This window comes from Phragmites australis, chromosome 8, assembly GCF_958298935.1.
Source record: "Phragmites australis chromosome 8, lpPhrAust1.1, whole genome shotgun sequence".
Classification (NCBI taxonomy): domain Eukaryota; kingdom Viridiplantae; phylum Streptophyta; class Magnoliopsida; order Poales; family Poaceae; genus Phragmites; species Phragmites australis.
The window spans coordinates 7,327,289-7,345,703 of record NC_084928.1 but is presented as its reverse complement, the minus strand read 5'-3'; the positions used below and the strand labels follow the sequence as shown (position 1 = coordinate 7,345,703).

The 18,415-nt window shown below is 51.4% G+C and overlaps 1 protein-coding gene across 1 annotated transcript in view; it reads left to right on the top strand.

Moving 5' to 3' along the window:
- The window catches only part of LOC133926486 (uncharacterized), a 53,203-nt gene that overhangs the window by 10,956 nt on the left and 23,832 nt on the right, over nucleotides 1–18,415 (top strand). The window lies entirely within an intron of this gene.

Sequence of the window (18,415 nt, the reverse complement as noted above, 5' to 3'; positions counted from 1 at the left end):
TGGTTGTGCTGTTCAGCCAGCTTACAGGCTTCAAGAACCGGTCCTTAGGATCCCAAACAGGTACTACCACTAGCCCACAGTGCATACCCGCACCTGTGCATAGCTGCACCATCATCATATCACCTCATGCTCAGAATCTCTATGTTCTATGTTACTACAAAAGATTACCATTCCCGATTCATGTTGCATACCCATTAGTCAAGTTTAACTCATAACCCAACTGTCAGTGTATTAAGTAAAAGGGTACCCTGGCTAACGGACTCCGCAGTGGACCTAACAACTAGATGAGCATATACCCTGAGGTCTGGCCAATCATACGACCAGGGTGCGACCACAGCGACCAGATGTATGGTTCCCTCAGAGCAAGTGGGCACGCCTGGTCCTCCATCATGATGGTTTGGATTATATATTAGGATGAGCAGAGATCTTCTGTTTGGACCCACATGTAAGTTCTCCTCCTCCCTACTATATAAAGGGACAAGAACCTCGTTCCTAAGGGAAGAAAAGAGGGTCTGGGAACTAGCGAGAACATCGTCTGCAACTGAGATCCTTCATAAAACACACATGACGTATAGCTATTATCCTCCTTGTGTCCCCTAGTTCACTGAACACACACACCCGGTTCCTGAAACACCGTCCATGTGCTCACTATCCAGCATACCCCGGAATCACTGTCAGGGATTTACCCTCAACATTTGGCACGCCAGATAGGGGGGCGCGTTTTGTCATTTCAGCAAGTTTGAAAAAACTTGAGACAAGAAAGACTTGACTCATGATTACTGCAACTATGTCATCCTAACCTAGGACCCAAAAAGGTATAGCAGTCCTATTTACTATGTGTGACGACACTGACTTCACAAGAATAACTCATCGGATTCCATCCGACTACCAAACTCACCAGATATTCCATATCCGCTACCAACTTATCGGGTTACCACCACACGACTACCAAAACCAACTATCCAAGATCCTCGATCCCAACTAATCAAGAAGAAGTTCAAGCCGCTCTTGATCATGAGCACGACTGATCGATCAGTTTTATACTATGCAGAGTTTGCACACTTTACTCACGAGTCGTGATTTTATCACCCGCATTACCAAGTGATAGTCTCCATACTGTCATGTTGATCAAGCACTTGCACATTTCCTATGCTGTGCTGCCAGGAGATCACTACAAGGCCCTTACAAAGCTCCTACTGACTCGTAAGCACCCACTAAAATTTCATCGTTAACAGTGATTCCATCACTGCAGAGGCCCCCTCTTGTGTCACTCAATAGTCCACTAGTGCCTACAGAATCAGAGGGGTGGCTAATTAATTGGTCAGACCATACCCATATAAGTCTCGTGGTTGTGTTGTTCAGCCAGCTTACAGGCTTCAAGAACCGGTCCTTAGGATCCCAAACAGGTACTACCACTAGCCCACAGTGCATACCCGCACCTGTGCATAGCTGCACCATCATCATATCACCTCATGCTCAGAATCTCTATGTTCTATGTTACTACAAAAGATTACCATTCCCGATTCATGTTGCATACCCATTAGTCAAGTTTAACTCATAACCCAACTGTCAGTGTATTAAGTAAAAGGGTACCCTGGCTAACGGACTCTGCAGTGGACCTAACAACTAGATGAGCATATACCCTGAGGTCTGGCCAATCATACGACCAGGGTGCGACCACAGCGACCAGATGTATGGTTCCCTCAGAGCAAGTGGGCATGCCTGGTCCTCCATAATGATGGTTTGGATTATATATTAGGATGAGCAGAGATCTTCTGTTTGAACCCACATGTAAGTTCTCCTCCTCCCTACTATATAAAGGGACAAGGATCTCGTTCCTAAGGGAAGAAAAGAGGGTCTGAGAACTAGCGAGAACATCGTCTGCAACTGAGATCCTTCATAAAACACACAGGACATATGACTATTATCCTCCTTGTGTCCCTTAGTTCACCGAACACACACACCCGGTTCCTGAAACACCGTCCACGTGCTCACTATCCAGCATACCCCCGAATCACTGTCAGGGATTTACCCTCAACATTTGGCACGCCAGATAGGGGGGCACGTTTTGTCATTTCAGCAAGTTTGAAAAAACTTGACCAGGCCACCCATGGCCAAATCCACGGCAACCGCTGAGTCCCGTTTCGAGGACCTCGGCCGCCGTGAGGTGTTCGTCATAGGGTACCACCCGGATGAACCCGGAGTGCTCCAGGCATGGGACACCGAGCTGGAGTCTGAGAGCTCCGAGACCCAACGCGAGGTCTATATGACGGACCATAAAGCGGGAGGCACTGAAGGCCCAAACGCCTCAAACGCTAGTGATGAACCCCGGGCTTTACGCCCAAAGGGAAACCAGTCTAGCGCCAGTCAGGCACGTGCTTCAAGACAACCCCCGCATCCCCAACACCATCCCGACGAGCCCCTACACGGAGCAGCATAGGTATCCATGTTCTCGGTACTGACGGGGGCTCACAGACCGCAAGTCCCGGGGAACCAGCCTCATCAACGACAACCCCACCCGGAAGAGTGCTCATCGCGTCGAGACAGCTAACACCCAACCCTGTGGCGCAAACTGAAACCATCGACCAGATATGAACCGATTAGGTAAAAGAGTACTCAAAAACTAATCGGATATGTTGTTTCTTCGAGCAGGTTCAACACGAGGACGAACAGAAGTGTCTACACTTTACACCCCTGACATCAGTAACGACCACTTCCCCGACCACAAACGAGCACATCACCTTTCCCTATCTGGTACATGGTTCAATTATGTTTTTCCAATTATTAAATGCGTAGCGGAGTATGAGGACCTCTTAACTGGAACACGAGAATCACCTGTGCAGGGGGGGGAATGCTTACTAGCGATGAGGGACTCGCTACTAGGTGTAACCCTGATACCAAGGGGTTTTCAATGCTCGGACCAGATGATGGCGACATACCACTCCGAAGTGAGAAAGCTAGAGCGACACTCCATCGACTAGGAAGTCCCGCACGTCCCTCGTAAGGACTACTTCCTTGGCTGATGGGCTGGTCCGTCTGGCCTCTTCTTGCGAACTCGCCCCGGTTGGAGTCTTTGAAAAAAGATTCACACGACCACCTTCCGCGGTCTCGGGCCAACGTAGAAGGGAAGCTCCGCTAGGAAACGAACAACAGGGGTAACACCTTTGGAGGCAACGCCTCCCTCAGCACCGTCGACCTCGGGTGGTCATCATGTGGTCACCCTGCTTGATTTGGGTACGGTCTGGATGGATCAGATCTTGGACTACCTTCAGAATCAAGCAGCCCCTGACGACGATATGTCAGCAGAAAGGGTCACGCGAGTAGACCGCGGGAATCCTCCTTGGTAGAAGGACACCTCTACCACCAAGAGAGCAATGACTCTTTACTGAAATACATCGCTCAGGATGGAGGGAGGACAACATTCCCTAACATCCTCGGAGGCAAACGTGGAGGTCGAACCTCACACCGCCCTCCAGGATGTTTGCGAACAGGTGAAACGGTGCTAGTCGTGCCAGTACCACGGCCAAAATAACAACCTACCAGCCCAAGCACTGCAAACCATACCACTCTCTTGACCTTTCGCTATCCGGGGGCTCGACATCGTGGGACCGTTCCCTAAAGCCTCTGGCAGTTTTAGGTTCCTACGCATGGCAATCGACAAGTTCACGAAGTGGATAAAAAACGAGCCCCTTAGGGAGATCACCGCCACAACAGCAATTAAGGTCCATACAAGCACTGGTAGTGCGGCTTGGCAGTCCAAGTAGCATAAATACGGACAACGAAACCCGATTCGCCAGTCAGTAGTCACACGTTGGTCGTCTCGAATGGCCAGCCAAATAGGCCCGACCAAATGGCGTGGCGAGGACAAGATGAAAACTCGAGCGAAGAGTTTTGTGAGCGTGCTCTATGGCTCGAGCAGCCATGTCCTAACAGGGCCATAGGAGCGGCCGCGACCACCAAGCGCAAGACTAAACGCAGGTCATTGGCGACCTTCAGTGTCCCAGCCTCACGTGGTTAGATTTTCCAGGGTGGTCGGACGCAAATTACACAACTCACGAAGTGTCAGTTTTGTGTATAAGGCTGCTTGGCGATGAGCCTATTTGTCTATTTTGCAAGGCCTACTGGACGAGCGTGGAACATAACTTGTAAGTATTTAAAGCTTAAGAAAAAAAATTCTGTGTTGCAGGACTTCAAGGACAAACGTGATCTCCCACCAAATTGTAAGCATTTCCGTTTCGAGAACTTGACCTCCTGGTCGGCTGTTTCTTCCGCCGACCAAACAGTTGGGGACTAGAACTATTAGGATATGTGATTTGTTTTCTTGCAGATTGGTCTGTTTAGACCACTCTCTCATGTAGATGGGACAAGATCCAAAATTGACTGCTCGCGCGCACCTAGGGGGAAGGCACCTGAGGATTGACGACCACAATGCCACAATCCCTAGCTCGGTCAAGCACCAGTCACCACCGAATGGCTTGTCGAGCTAAAGGTCATCCTTAGTGCTGGGACATAGCTAGCGAGCGGGTTGACATGATCCTCCCTAGGCATTACAAGCACTCCGAAGCTGCTCACTGCCCAAGCACAGAAAAAATCCACATAAAGACAAGCATCCTTCATTACAAAGCAACGGGTAGGTCGAAAGGGCGAATATGACGGTACTATAAGGGATCAAAACCTGGGTCTTTGACCAGCTTAAAAGCTATTCAAGGCATTGGGCGAACGAACTCCCCACAGTACTCTGGTCGCTCCAGACGACCCCCAGCCAGGCTACGGCCGAAACCCCTTTCTTCTTAGTCTTTGGCGCGGAGGCCATGCCCCCCTCAAAAATCGTCGTCCAGTTGCCTCGAGTCAGCAACTACTCGGACGATGACCAGGTGGTGCGACGAGAGGATGACATAAACCTGATCAAAGAGTTCCGCGATCGTGCTCTAATTCGAGCTGCCCGATATCAGTAGAGCCTTAGACGCTACCATGATTGGATGGTACGAGAAAGAACACTGGTTGTAGGTGACCTCGTCCTTAGGTAAATTCAGAATATGGTAGGTCAGAACAAACTCTCCCCCAAGTGGGAAGGGCCCTACAAGGTGGTCAATGTCACCCGGCCTAGTACAATCAGGTTAGCCATGGAGGATGGCCAGGAATTACACAACTCCTGAAACATCATCCTGTTGCGCAAGTTCTATGTGTAGGGTCGCTTGAAAACGAGCATGTTTCTCTATTTTTGCAGGGCATTCCGGACGAGCGTGGAATACAACCTGTAAGTTCTAAGATTCAAAAAACCTAACTCCCTGTTTTGAAGGACTCCTCGACCAGCAATAGGCTCCCGATAGGTTAATTCTTGGACCACAACATGCGACCACACTTAACAGCCATTATGGGATCCGCCAAACAACAAGGCACCCCAAAACAGTATAGAGCCCCATCATGTATGATAACAGGGGCACGAACGGCCGAAAGCAACAAACACAAGGCCACACACCCTCACTTGGGCTGAGCGCTAGTCGCCACCGACGGGCTTGTTGAGCTATGATCTGTTCTAGGCCCCAAGAACCTAACTAGCAATCGGGATGGGACAAAGACGGGAGTCATGAAACCTTAACATTTTCCATCATAAAAAGGAAGGGTTACAAGCTGACTAGTTACATCCAATCGGACCAACTATCCTGGTACATGCCTGCTCTATCCTCCCTGGCTCAAGTAACAAACGCAAAGTTGATAGAAAGAGTCTGCCATACTCTCACCTCTACCTATCTCTGAATGAGTCAAGAAACCTCTTATACTCCTCCCTGGAACGGCAGCTCATCGCTCCAGAGATCGGGCGACGACCTACATAAGGGCCTGTGAGGGAGGCCGAGGCAAAGGCTCTGCTGGAGCTGATGACCGACCCTGGTGCACCCTAAAAACCTCTCTTCCTCTTCATCTCCAACTCTTCCTCTTCATTGATCTCTTTCTCCAGAAGGTCCCAATCGATTCACTCCTCATCATCGGAAATATCAATGACCTCGGCCGAGGGATCTACTCGGGTGAGAGAGCAAGAAGGGTCAGCAGAAGGTGGCCTCCTTTGGAACAGTGGAAGCTTGATGGTCGCTGGCTCTGGTCTTGCAAGCACCGACCCCAACCTCGCAAGCGCATCCACAACGAAAGACGCCACCGGAAATGCCTTAGCAGGCAGATCCGAAGGCAGAGGCGACTCCACCTCCGCTGAGTCATCCAAGATCATCGACCCCTCCGGCGATGACAGAAGGGAGTACGCCATGGCCTAAGGGTCTGCCTACACTACGGAGTGGAGCACGAGACAGGATAGAGACGAATGGGCTCTAGTCACTACAAGCCCTGAAGGGAGGAGGGAAGGCAAGGGGGTGGATCGGAAGGCCATCAAACACTCATCTTTTAAAAACCCACAGCGGCACCCAAACTAGCGCGGCATTTAAAACACTCAAAACCCGAGGAGGTGCGCTGATGGAGCCAAGAGTCCTTCAGGTCCAACGGCAATCAATGTCTCTCCTCTCGTCCCCCCCCCCCCTTTGTTTTCTCTCTCAGGACACTTAAGCCTCCCCACATGTCACGAATTTCAGAGTCGAGCTTTGGGAAGTGACGACATCAAACGACCACTCCCTGGGCGGACTACGTTTGTCCGGGACCCAAGTGGCACAACCAGGTCGAACCACGGTCATGGGGAGGCTTGGGGGCTACTATCAGTGTATTAAGTAAAGGGCTACCTGGCTAACAGGCTCCGCAGGGGACCTAACAACTAGAGGAGCATACTCCCCAAGGCCTGGTCGATTGTACGACCAGGGTGCAACCACAGCGACCAGTCTAACGCCCGCATGATCAGCCTCCCTATACCATCGCATACACCCGTGACTAGCCCCACTGGTCGTAGGGCCAGATTTGACGCAACCTGTCTAGAGCGCAGTTGCTAATATCCACTCAAGTGTTTTCTTTCCCCACGCCAGCACCAGAGGAAGAATTCATGGATGATGTAGTTGGGCATTATCCCATCTCATAGCATTAAATGCTGTGTGGTAGAACTTTGTAGGACGGCACGGTGGCGCACGGCGGATGGGACGTTGTCAGCAGCCCAACTAGGCACGTGGACGGGGTCAGTGCAGAAAGGCATTGTCACGTCCCGTAGTATTAAATGTTGTGGGGTAAAACTTTGTAGGTCGGTGCGGTGGCACATGGCGGATGGAACGTTGTCAACAGCCCAACCAGGCATGTGGATGGGGTCGGCGCAGAAAGGCATTGTCCCGTCCCATTGCATTAAATGCTACGGGGTAGAACTTTGTAGGCCGGCACGACGGCGCATGGCGGATGGGACACCATCAGTAGCCCGACTAGGCAAGTGGATGGGGTCAGCGCAAAAGGACCTTGTCCTGTCCCATAGCATTAAATGTTGCAGGGCGGAACTTTCCAGGCCAGCACGGCGACGCACGTCAATAAAATGCATGGTGCCCTCAGAGCAAGTGGGCATGTCTGGTCCTCCGTAATGATGGTTTGGATTAGATATTAGGATGAGCAAAGGTCTTCTGTTTGGACTCACATGTAAGTTCTCTGCCTCCCTACTATATAAAGGGACGAGGAACTCGTTCCTAAGGGAAGAAAAGATGGTCTAGGAACTAGCGAGAACATCGTCTGTAATCAACTGAGATCCTTCATAACACACATGACGTAGGGCTATTATCCTCTGGGAGGCCCAAACTTGTATAACTCCTTGTGTTCCTAGTTCACCGAACACACACACCCGGTTCCTGAAACACCATCCACGCGCCCACTGTCCAGCATAACCCGGAATCACCGTCAGGGATTTACCCTCGACACCAATTATGGCAACAACTAGCGTATCTACCATTTATTTCCCATGACTTATTCAACGATGACAAGGATAATCATACAAATGCTAGTAAACCCTGTTCATAGGTTCCAATTTAGATAAGCATGCATGAAGGAATAAACAACTAGCATAAAATCCTAAAATAGGTGTAAGATGTTCAAGGATACTTGCCTTTTCCAAAGAGCTATTCAAAGTCACAGAAGTCTTGATCTTGGATATCCTTGAACTGTTCCAGAACATTATCAACTAATCGCGGGAACTATTGACAAACAACACAAAGAAAACACAAAGAATACTATATCAAACAGCAACAAAGCACTATAAAAAGTTTACTGACAGAAAGTACTCGTTACTACGATCGCGTGAGCGTAAGAATCGTCTAAAACAGAGCTTGTATGAAAAAGTTATAACGGTTTGAAGTTATAGGGGTCTTTTTGTAAAAATACAGGGGCTATTTGGTAAAAATAGAAAAGTCTAGGGGCTTATTTGTAAAAGTTTAGCGACGTATATGCAAATAAATAAAACTTTAAGGGTCTAAATGTAAAATAAACAGTGTTGACAGGGTCTTTTTTGAAAATAGAAAAGTTTAGGTGGGCTAAATGCAAAGTTACATATTTAAAAGAATTAATTAGAAAACATAATTATGATGTGAGCACGCTGACGTGGCTCGGGAGGGTGACGTGGTTTGCCACGTAGGACAAAAACGTCCACGTGGCATGCTGTCGGTGTATCAGGAACCGGGGGTCCCCGAATCCCGAGGCCAGGCCAGCCACCTGCCACATGGTGCCATCCCGCGGGGTCTCTCCTGTAGGATGAGAAAAGATCAAGTCACGGGAGAAGGCGCTCGGGGCCACAGTCGGTGGCTCCCGAGTACCCCAGTTCCCCGATGATCCACGGAATCCAAGTACCGGAAAGAAAGTGCTCGGGGAGGTGTACGGTCACCCCCGAGCACCCTAGTCCCCCGACGATCCGGAGAGCTAAGTTCCGGGAGAGAGTGCTCGGGGCTGCGTGCGGCAGCCCCCGAGCACTCGGTTCCCCGAGGATCCGTACAAGGGTGCTCAGGAGAGAGTGCTCGGGGCTGCGTGCGGCAGCCCCCGAGCACTTGGTTCGCCGAGGACCCGTACAAGAGTGCTCGGGAGAGAGTGCTCGGGGAGGTGAACAGTACCCCGAGCACTCGGTACCCCGAGGACAAGGAAAGGCATTCTCTGGAGAGAGTGCTCGGGGAGGTGAACGGTACCCCCGAGCACTCGGTACCCTGACGACCCAGAAAGGCCCCCGAGGGGCCCACCGATGAGGTGTCAACCAGTCAAAGGCCCGAGGCCCCATTTAATGAGCGTGTGTGGTCTGTCACCTCCAACTGCTCCCGCCGTGCTCAGCGTCAGTTCCTGCTATGTTCTGGCAGAGAGGCGTGGGGTTATTAATTGCACGGGTCCCGTCCCGTGCCATCCGGCCTGTCTCAGATAACGTCGTAAGGACCAAGGTGTTCTGTCTACCGCGCTGCTGTGGCAGGGGAACAAGACAGGGCGGGCACGCCGGGCTGCTCTGCGGCTGCCCGGTGGGCCCTCTCCACGGCGCCCGTTGCCAGGACATTTATTATGACGGATGACCGGGCGTGCAACGCATTTTCCACCCCTGGTCACTTCGCCTAGAGGAAATGATGACCCTCTTTCCATTTATGGTGTCTCAGAACTCATGCCCCTTCCTTCCGTTCGAGGCATGTCACGGCCGGCGGGTACTTAAAGCAGCCGGCGACACAAAAGGAAAGACCAAGGGAAAAGAGACACAGAAAAAGAGCATAGCTGATAACGAAGGATAAGATACAAAAACGAATAGACAAGAACACAGCGCAAGAGAACACTGTGAGGAAGGCTGAGCCCAGTCCCAGCCAAAGAATAAGTAGCCCCAAGCTCTTAGATAGACCAACATCCTTGTAACCAGCAACATCCTTGAGGGACTTCCTCGGGACAGTTATAGTATCCATACAGGAGTAGGGTATTACGCCCCCGTGCGGCCCGAACCTGTCTAAATTCCGGTGCATTTATTTCTTCTTGCACTAGGTCATCACCCCCACCACCGGCCGTTGTATTCATTCCCATTTATTTCTCCAACGAACGTATTCAGGATCATCCCCCGGTCGAATATCTAAAAGGGGGTCTCTCGGGATCCCTGCGACTGGAGATAATCCTCCGAGAGCTGGCGCGCCAGGTAGGGGGGAAGCATCCCTGAATCTGTTTGTTTGTTTTCTTCCGCAGAAAAAATGGCCGGTGGTCAACGCCTCCAGCGTTCCGACTCCAGTTCCAGCGGAGAAATGCAGCCCCTCGCACAGGAGGCCCCAGCTACTGCTGCGTCCCAGCAGCAGCCGCGATCTGCACGCGCGGCGTTCCCCTCCCAACGGGACCTGGGCGTTGGGCCTAGCAGGGCCGCCGCCGCCGTCGCCGGTGCAACATCCGACCCCCAGCCGGTGGTCGAAACTCCTACCGCCAGGTCCGCATCTGGACAGCGCCGGGCGCCTCTCCGGCGTAGGCTCGCTTTCGGCGAGGCCAGCCCCGGGAGCGCGCTGCTTGCGGCGCACGCTCTCCTCAGGCATCCGCCTGTCCAGGCGATGGCGGAAACCCCGGAGGGCCGCTGGCTCCAGGAAGTCGCTGCCCTGGTCAGCACTGCCCGCCGGCAGGTACTGGCCGAGAGTTCTCGCGCCACCACCCAGCGTGGCGCCGCCAGAACTGACCCATCGTCGGGTGACGTTCGCACTGGCCGGGGGGCCTCCAGGCGGAGCGCCGCTCCCTGGCCGCGTCCGGAGCCCAGGACCTCCGCTTGCGTCTCAACGAGCGGATGGGCCTCGAAGACGCGCGTGTCACTCTCGAGCGCCAGCGGGAGACCCGGCAGGAGGCCGAAGCTGAGGACCAGGCTTCCTCTTTTGTGAGAAACCGTCCAAATAGTATTCTAATTAATCATCAGGAGGATCATTATTCATAATCACAACCTCGACGACTAACCAGAATACCATTCCGGTAGTCCCGGCATGTGTTTTGTGCCCAGGATCGGAACACATGCCTTCCAACTCAAATATCACAACACAGTTTAATATAGAGCAAGTAATTAAGCTGTATTACGATACTTAAACATGCAACTGCTTCCACAATTTACAACAAAAGAGGAACAACAACAACTACGCAGCGGAAGATAAACCTATACAACAAAAGAGTATGGAGCCATATGCCCTTAGGCTCCATACCAAAAGCGCCAGAGTTCAGAGTAGAAGGTGCTACTCCTGCCCGCCACCCTGATCGGCAGGCACAAAGTAGCCGAACACTGCCTCTTCCTCGCCAACCTGTGAACCTGAAACTTAAGGGCAGTACCCTTAGTACGAAGGTACTAGCAAGTCTTACACAGTATGAGTATATATATTCTCGACTCCAAGGATCATGCATTTAAAGCTGTAGCAAGGATTAAGACATGTTTAAGTTCATTAAGCGGTAAGCAACCTAGACTCTAGGTGTAAGCAACTGACTTAACCAACCACCAACTCAAACCCTGCCAACCAACTGATCAGAACAGATGTATAAACAACAAGTGTATAAGAGTAAATCATTACCACCAAACCACCGACCACATACCGACCAAACCACCTAAACCAACCGTGCCACAACCCACCTCGAAACTCTACGACCAAAATATGGTCGCTCGGTGGAGATAAGCGATAGCAATGCTCATGACCGAGAGCGCGGCAGCTCGAACTGATTATACACCCTGCAGGGGGATACTCCTGGACCCACATGACACAGGGACCATACGGCTTGTGCCACCCGCTAAGATGCACACAAGGGGGTACCCGTGACAACCTTTCCCAACCAGGCCCAACCATATGGATCAACCATAGCTCGGCGCGGCGGTATTAGAACTACTCCCTGAGCAAACGAATACCACTAAAAGCCCGGACCCAAACCGGACTCACACTGTCTATGACGAGGCCCACATGACCACGTCTGCGAAGGTAATCAGCTCGCCTACCATTATATCAGCATGTGGTGAGTATGGTAAGTGCTAAAGCCGACTACACCGACGGTCGGTGCTTAACCGGTGCGAGCGGTCTACGGTGTCCGGGTTCCCTCCCCGAACTGCCTGAGGACTCCTCGTGAGCAGATGACGCCCCTAACACCGCCCACACCTCGTCTCAACTCATCACTCACCAAACCGACTCATCATCAACACAACCACAAGTGTGAACAAGCAATAAGCCCTAGGCTCGCGACAACGGTGGATGCCGTCGTCGACTTCTACCGGAAAGCCTAAGTACCACTAAGCATAGCGAACTATAATTAGACCTCGACGACACCACTAGGCTCCTAGGAACAACACATGACACATGACCGAAATGGGATAATGCATCAGCATAGGTTCTAACCAACTCGGTACCCGACACATGCAATGTATACATAAGCGTAGATAACATATTAGATTTCGAATTGACATGGTGCAATATGATAGATGCTTGCCTTGCTGCCCTGACTGCTGCCCGACACTACCCGAGTCACGATCACCACTGCGGGAACCTCCGGGGACAGCCTCGTTCGCCTCGCTCGCCGGGTCGAAGTTCCCTAAAAGAATAACGCGTGCAATGTAATGAATATGAATGTTATGAAATGAAGGATGCTCCATAGAATGCGATAACAGTGCAAATCGTCAGGGCATGAGTTCTAAAGCATCGAAGATTTTTCTTAAGTGGGATTACTGTTAAACGTTTGAACACTTCTAGGATTAATTAAGCTGAACCCTATATAGAATTGTAACAACATCTAACATGTGGGTGATTATTTTTGCTGAATAGGGGGTATTAAAACAAGAATAACAAAATTGGATTCATCAATTTTGGAAATACCAAACTTTAACTATGAATTATCAAATCCTAGACATATTTCATTAATTCAATAATTCACAGCACACATTTAATGGCCACTGGTATTTTTAATGGATAGACCATGTCATTATAAAGCCAACAAAATTGGTTTCATGAATTTTGGTGCTCTACATAATTTCTTATGCATTTTACAATGTTTCAGCCGAATTTATACATTGGAAAACAATTCAAAATTCCATTTACCGAATATTAAAATCCCTAAAACCTTTTTCTACCCCGGGCCGGCTAACCCAGGGACTGACCAGTGGGGCCGGCTGTTTGACCCCGGGTCAAAACAGCCAGGCGCCAAAGGCGCTGAGACGGCCGGCGGCTCGGGTCGTGCCCGCCGCCGGCGAGCGGCGCCACACCGGTAGCCGGGGAGGGCAGCAACACCACCAGGGGAGGCACGTGGACTCAGTGGGGGCACACGTTGATGCCGGCGATAGCCGGAGCGCGGCGAGCGGCGGCGCACAGCGGAACGGGCACGGCGGCAGCTCGGTTTAGACCGCCGCCGGCTAGATGGCGGTGTAATAAGCTCGGCCGAGCACACCTACGCGTTCTACGCGAGCGCGTGGACCTAACGGCGTGCTTCCCGGCTGACGAGCTCGACGGCGGCAAGGCTGGCGGCATGCGCGGGGAGGCGGCGGCGGTTCGACCATCGCGGACCACCGCGCCGGCGACGGGACAGAGGGAAGACGGCGCACGCATAAGGTGTACAGGAGCATGGGGAAGCTCACCGTGCAGCGGGTTGGGCCGGTGAGGTTGTAGAATAGCGGGGCGACGGAGAGGGGCGGAGAGGAGGCTACCGGCGTTGAGGGAGAAGACTCGGCCGAGCTCAATCCGCGAGGGAAACGCCGGGAAAGGAGGGGAAACTGTGGGGAAGAGCTTTGGCGACCCTCCTCTGCGCTTCTCCTGGCCTGGGCTCGGTGGAGGCCGTCGGTGGTGCGGTGACTTGGCCGGCGGCCAGTGCGTGTGTGTGGGCTCTGCGCTCTGCTTGCCGGCCGCGCAAGAGGAGGAGCAGAGAGAGAAAGGAAAGCAGAGGGCAGGGAGGGGAGGATAAGGACACGGTGCCGTGTCCTGGTTTTCCGGTGACGTGGCCTGGCCACCGAAGTCAACAAGGGCGGCCACCGCTTGCTCTGTGAGAGGGGACGGCAGAGAGAGCAGAGAAACCGGAGGGGGGGTGACAAGCGGGCCCGATGAACAGTAACCAGCCGACAAAATATCCCCACTACTTTAGCCATCCATTTGAATGCCTTCCCAAGGTCCAAAATTGGTAAAACAAATTTTGTTTGAAACTAAAATTCATAAGGCACCCATTTGAACTTGTTTGACCCAGAATGCTTGAGCCAATTTTGAATAAAAATTGTTCAAAGATGCTATCTTTTCCAACTTGTGATAATTTTTATGCCTTCTAAATATTTCCCAAAAATTTGGGAAAATTCATTTATATTCTTCTCCTGGCATCTACTAATTTCTTAAATTATCACCAGCCCTATGTTCCATAGAAGTTTTGGGAGATGCTTTACAACGCATCAGTTAAACCTGGTTTAACCAAATTCGGTTTAATCCACATTGCATGTCTATACTGCTCAAAACAAAAACAAATGATGCTAATGATGCCCATTAGCACTTAATTACATGTTTAGAAACTCTGGGCCGTGACAAACCTCCCCCCCTAAAAAGAATCTCGTCCCGAGATTCGGTACGAGCCTTAGAGGGGACAATGAGCACGCTGTGATGACTTGACATCATGACGCAAGAGATGGGATCCAACGCAGATTTTTATTCAATCATAGAGATGAACACATACATGCGAGAGATTCCAAATACGCTATATTACATTGGCATTACAAATTCTCAAAGAACTCAGGATACTCGGAACGAAGCTGATCTTTCCGCTCCCAAGTCGCTTCGGACTCGGAGTGGTTACTCCACTGAACCTTCAAGAATTTGATTGAACTCCGCCGTGTTTTGCGCTCCGCTTCATCCAAGACTCGCATCGGCTTCTCACAATATGTCAAGTCCGGTTGCAATTCCTCGAGCACGACATCAACGACATCGGTTGGGACTCGGAGACACTTCTTGAGTTATGAGACATGGAACACATTATGTACTACGGAGAGGGACAGCGGCAACTCCAATTGATATGCAACCTCTCCACGCCGAGCTAGGATCTGAAACGGTCCAACATACCGAGGCGCCAACTTGCCTCGGACTTGGAATCGATGAACGCCTTTGAGAGGCGAGACTTTCAGGTACACGTGATCCCCCACCTCAAAGGTTAGCTCTCGGCGACGTCGATCTGCATAGCTCTTCTGCCTCGACTGGGCCGTGAGAATACTCTTGCGGATATTCTGGACATAATCTTCTGCCTCCTTGACCAAATTCGGACCCAGAAAAGCCCGCTCACCGGATTCGAACCAATTCAGCGGCGTACGGCACCTCCGACCATAAAGGGCCTCGAACGGCGCCATCGCAATACTAGCCTGGAAACTGTTGTTATACTAAAATTCCACGAATGGCAGGCATATGTCCCACTTCTTCCCATAAGTGAGCACACAAGCACGGAGCATATCTTCGAGAATCTGATTTACCCTCTCCGTCTGACCATCCGTCTGTAGGTGATACGCCGTGCTGTGGAACAACTCGGTCTCCATAGCCTTCTGGAAATTTCTCCAGAAATGAGAAGTAAACTGTGTACCCCGATCAAAAATGATCTTCTTCGTCACTCCATGGAGGCAAACAATTCTAGTGAGGTACAATTCCGCATACTGCTTAGCAGAGTAAGTGGTCTTGACAGGAAGGAAGTGCGCGGACTTTGTCAACCGGTCCACGATGACCCAAATGGAGTCATACCCACTGGAAGTCTTCGGTAAGACGGTAATGAAATCCATCCCAACTTTCTCCCACTTCCAAGATGGAATGGGCAAAGGCTGGAGTGTGCCGGCAGGCTTGATGTGTTCAGCCTTCACCCTTCGGCAGACGTCGCACTCAGACACATACCTAGCAATCTCCCGCTTCATGCGAGTCCACCAGAAACGGGGTTTCAAATCCTGATACATCTTCGTACTTCCAGGGTGAATGGACAGCAACGAATCATGAGCCTCATCAAGGATCTTCTTCCTCAGCACCTCGACCCTCGGAACCACTAGACGGTTCCCAAACCAAATAATGCCTTGATCATCCTCAGTAAAGCACAAGGCCTGCCCGATCTTCCTCTTCTCTCGAATTCGGGCCATACCCTTATCATCCCTCTGTGCAGCCTTAATCTCATCAATGAGCGTGGACTTGATTTCGAGATTGGCAATAAAACCATCCGGCACCATATCAAGCCCAAGACACCGGAAATCATCACACAACGTGGAATCCATCGGTGAGGCTACAAGACAGTGACAATGAGCCTTTCGACTCAAAGTATCGGCGACCACATTCGCCTTGCCAGGATGGTAGTGAACCTCTAGCTTGTAGTCTTTGATCAACTCAAGCCATCTGCGCTGCCTCATGTTCAAATCCGCCTGCGTGAAGATGTACTTCAGGCTCTTGTGATCCGTGTAGATACGGCACAAGTTTCCCATCAAGTAGTGGCGCCACATCTTCAGAGCGTGCACGACAGCTGCAAGTTCAAGATCATGCGTCGGATAATTCTCCTCATGACGCTTCAACTGACGAGATGCATATGCAACGACTCGGCCCTCCTGCATCAAAACACAGCTGAGACCGATGCCGGACGCGTCGCAAAACACATCAAACCCTCGGGTCACATCAGGCTGAGCAAGCACTGGAGCGGTCGTGAGCAGCTTCTTCAAAGTCTGGAATGCGGACTCACATGCATCTGACCACTTGAACACGCTGCCCTGCTTCAACAACTCTGTCATTGGTTTTGCAACCTTGGAGAAGTTCTCGATGAATCGGCGGTAATAGCCCGCAAGTTCGAGAAAACTCCGGATCTCACTGACATTTTGGGGCTGAACCCAGTCGAGAACATCTTGCACCTTGCTCGGATCCACTGCTACCCCGTTCTCTGATAGGACATGTCCCAGAAAGGCCACCTCCTTGAGCCAGAACTCACACTTGCTGAACTTAGCGTATAGCTGATGCTCACGGAGTCTGCCAAGAATAATATGGAGGTGCTCCATATGCTCTCCCTCCGACTTGGAGTATATGAGGATGTCGTCGATGAAGACCACGACAAACCGGTCCAACTCCTCCATGAATACCGAGTTCATCAAATACATAAAGAAAGTCGGCGCATTCGTCAACCCAAAAGACATAACGGTGAACTCATATAAGCCATAGCGAGTCGAGAACGCCGTCTTTGGAATATCCTCCGGTCGAACCTTGATCTGATGATAGCCCAGTCTCAAGTCTATCTTTGAGAAGACTCGGGCTCCAGTCAACTGATCAAACAAGATGTCAATCCTAGGAAGTGGATACACATTCTTCACCGTGACTGCATTCAGCGGACGGTAATCAACACACATCCGGAGAGTGTCATCTTTCTTCTTCACGAATAGAGCCGAGCATCCCCAAGGTGAGGAACTCGGATGAATGAAACCCTTCGCCAGCAGCTCCTGAATCTGCTTCTTCAGCTCAACTAGCTCAACTGGCGACATCTTGTACATCTTCTTCGAAACCGGGGCCGCACCGGGCACGAGATCAATGGAGAACTCCACTGCCCTGCCAGGCGACATTCCAGGCAACTCATCCGGAAAGACATCCGAAAATTCCCACACCACAGGAATGGTCTTCATAATTCTGGTGGGGACAGCCTTTATGGCGAACAGGCAGGATTTGACACCCTCTAGCTTCAACTGGACTCAAGTACCTGACAGACCATTAAGGGTGACGGGCCGCCGAGCACAGTCCAGCGCGGCCTTGTTCTTGGAGAGCCAATTCATTCCCAAAATAACATCAATTCCCTTCGAGTTCATCACTAACAGATTGACAAAGAAGGGCACTTCGTTGACAACTATCGCCGCTTTATTCACACACTGGTTGATTAGAACTTTGGCCCCCGGGGCGTCTATAAGATACGGTGTGTGGGTAGCACTAACTCTCAACCCACTTTTCCAAACATAATCCGAAGATATAAAGGAGTGAGAGGCCCCTGAATTAAACAGAACCACTGCAGAAAAGATGTCAGAGTTGAAACTCATGTCCAACGTACCCATCAGGACGGTGTCACCCTCCTGAACCTCGTCGGCGGTAGTGTGGCGAGCTCGACCACGCTTGGGAACGTGAGTCGCCTGCGAAGACTGCGGTGCTGACTGAGCCGGCGGTGGTCGCGGGGCACTCACCGCGGCTGCCGGCCTCGGATACAGGCACTCCCTCGAGAAATGGCCGACGCGGCCGCAGTTGAACCACGGACCACCTGAGCCACCGGTCACGCTCACTTGGGAGCCGGCTGGTCGTGCAGCCTGCCCCTGTGGAGCGGAGAACTCCGGTCGTGGTACAAACCACATCGGTCGTGGGTAGCCAGCCGACGGCACCTGAGACTGTGCAGGCTGACTCTCAGTGCGGGCGCACTGCAAGCTCCCGCCCACGGAAGGCGAGGAACCCCTCTTCCGCCTCTTCTCCTCCTGGTGGCTCTTATACTTGAGCTCCACTGTGATCGACGTGCTCACCAATTCATTGAAGTCGGTGAACTTATGCACGGACAACCGGTCCTGCATCTTCGAGTTCAGGCC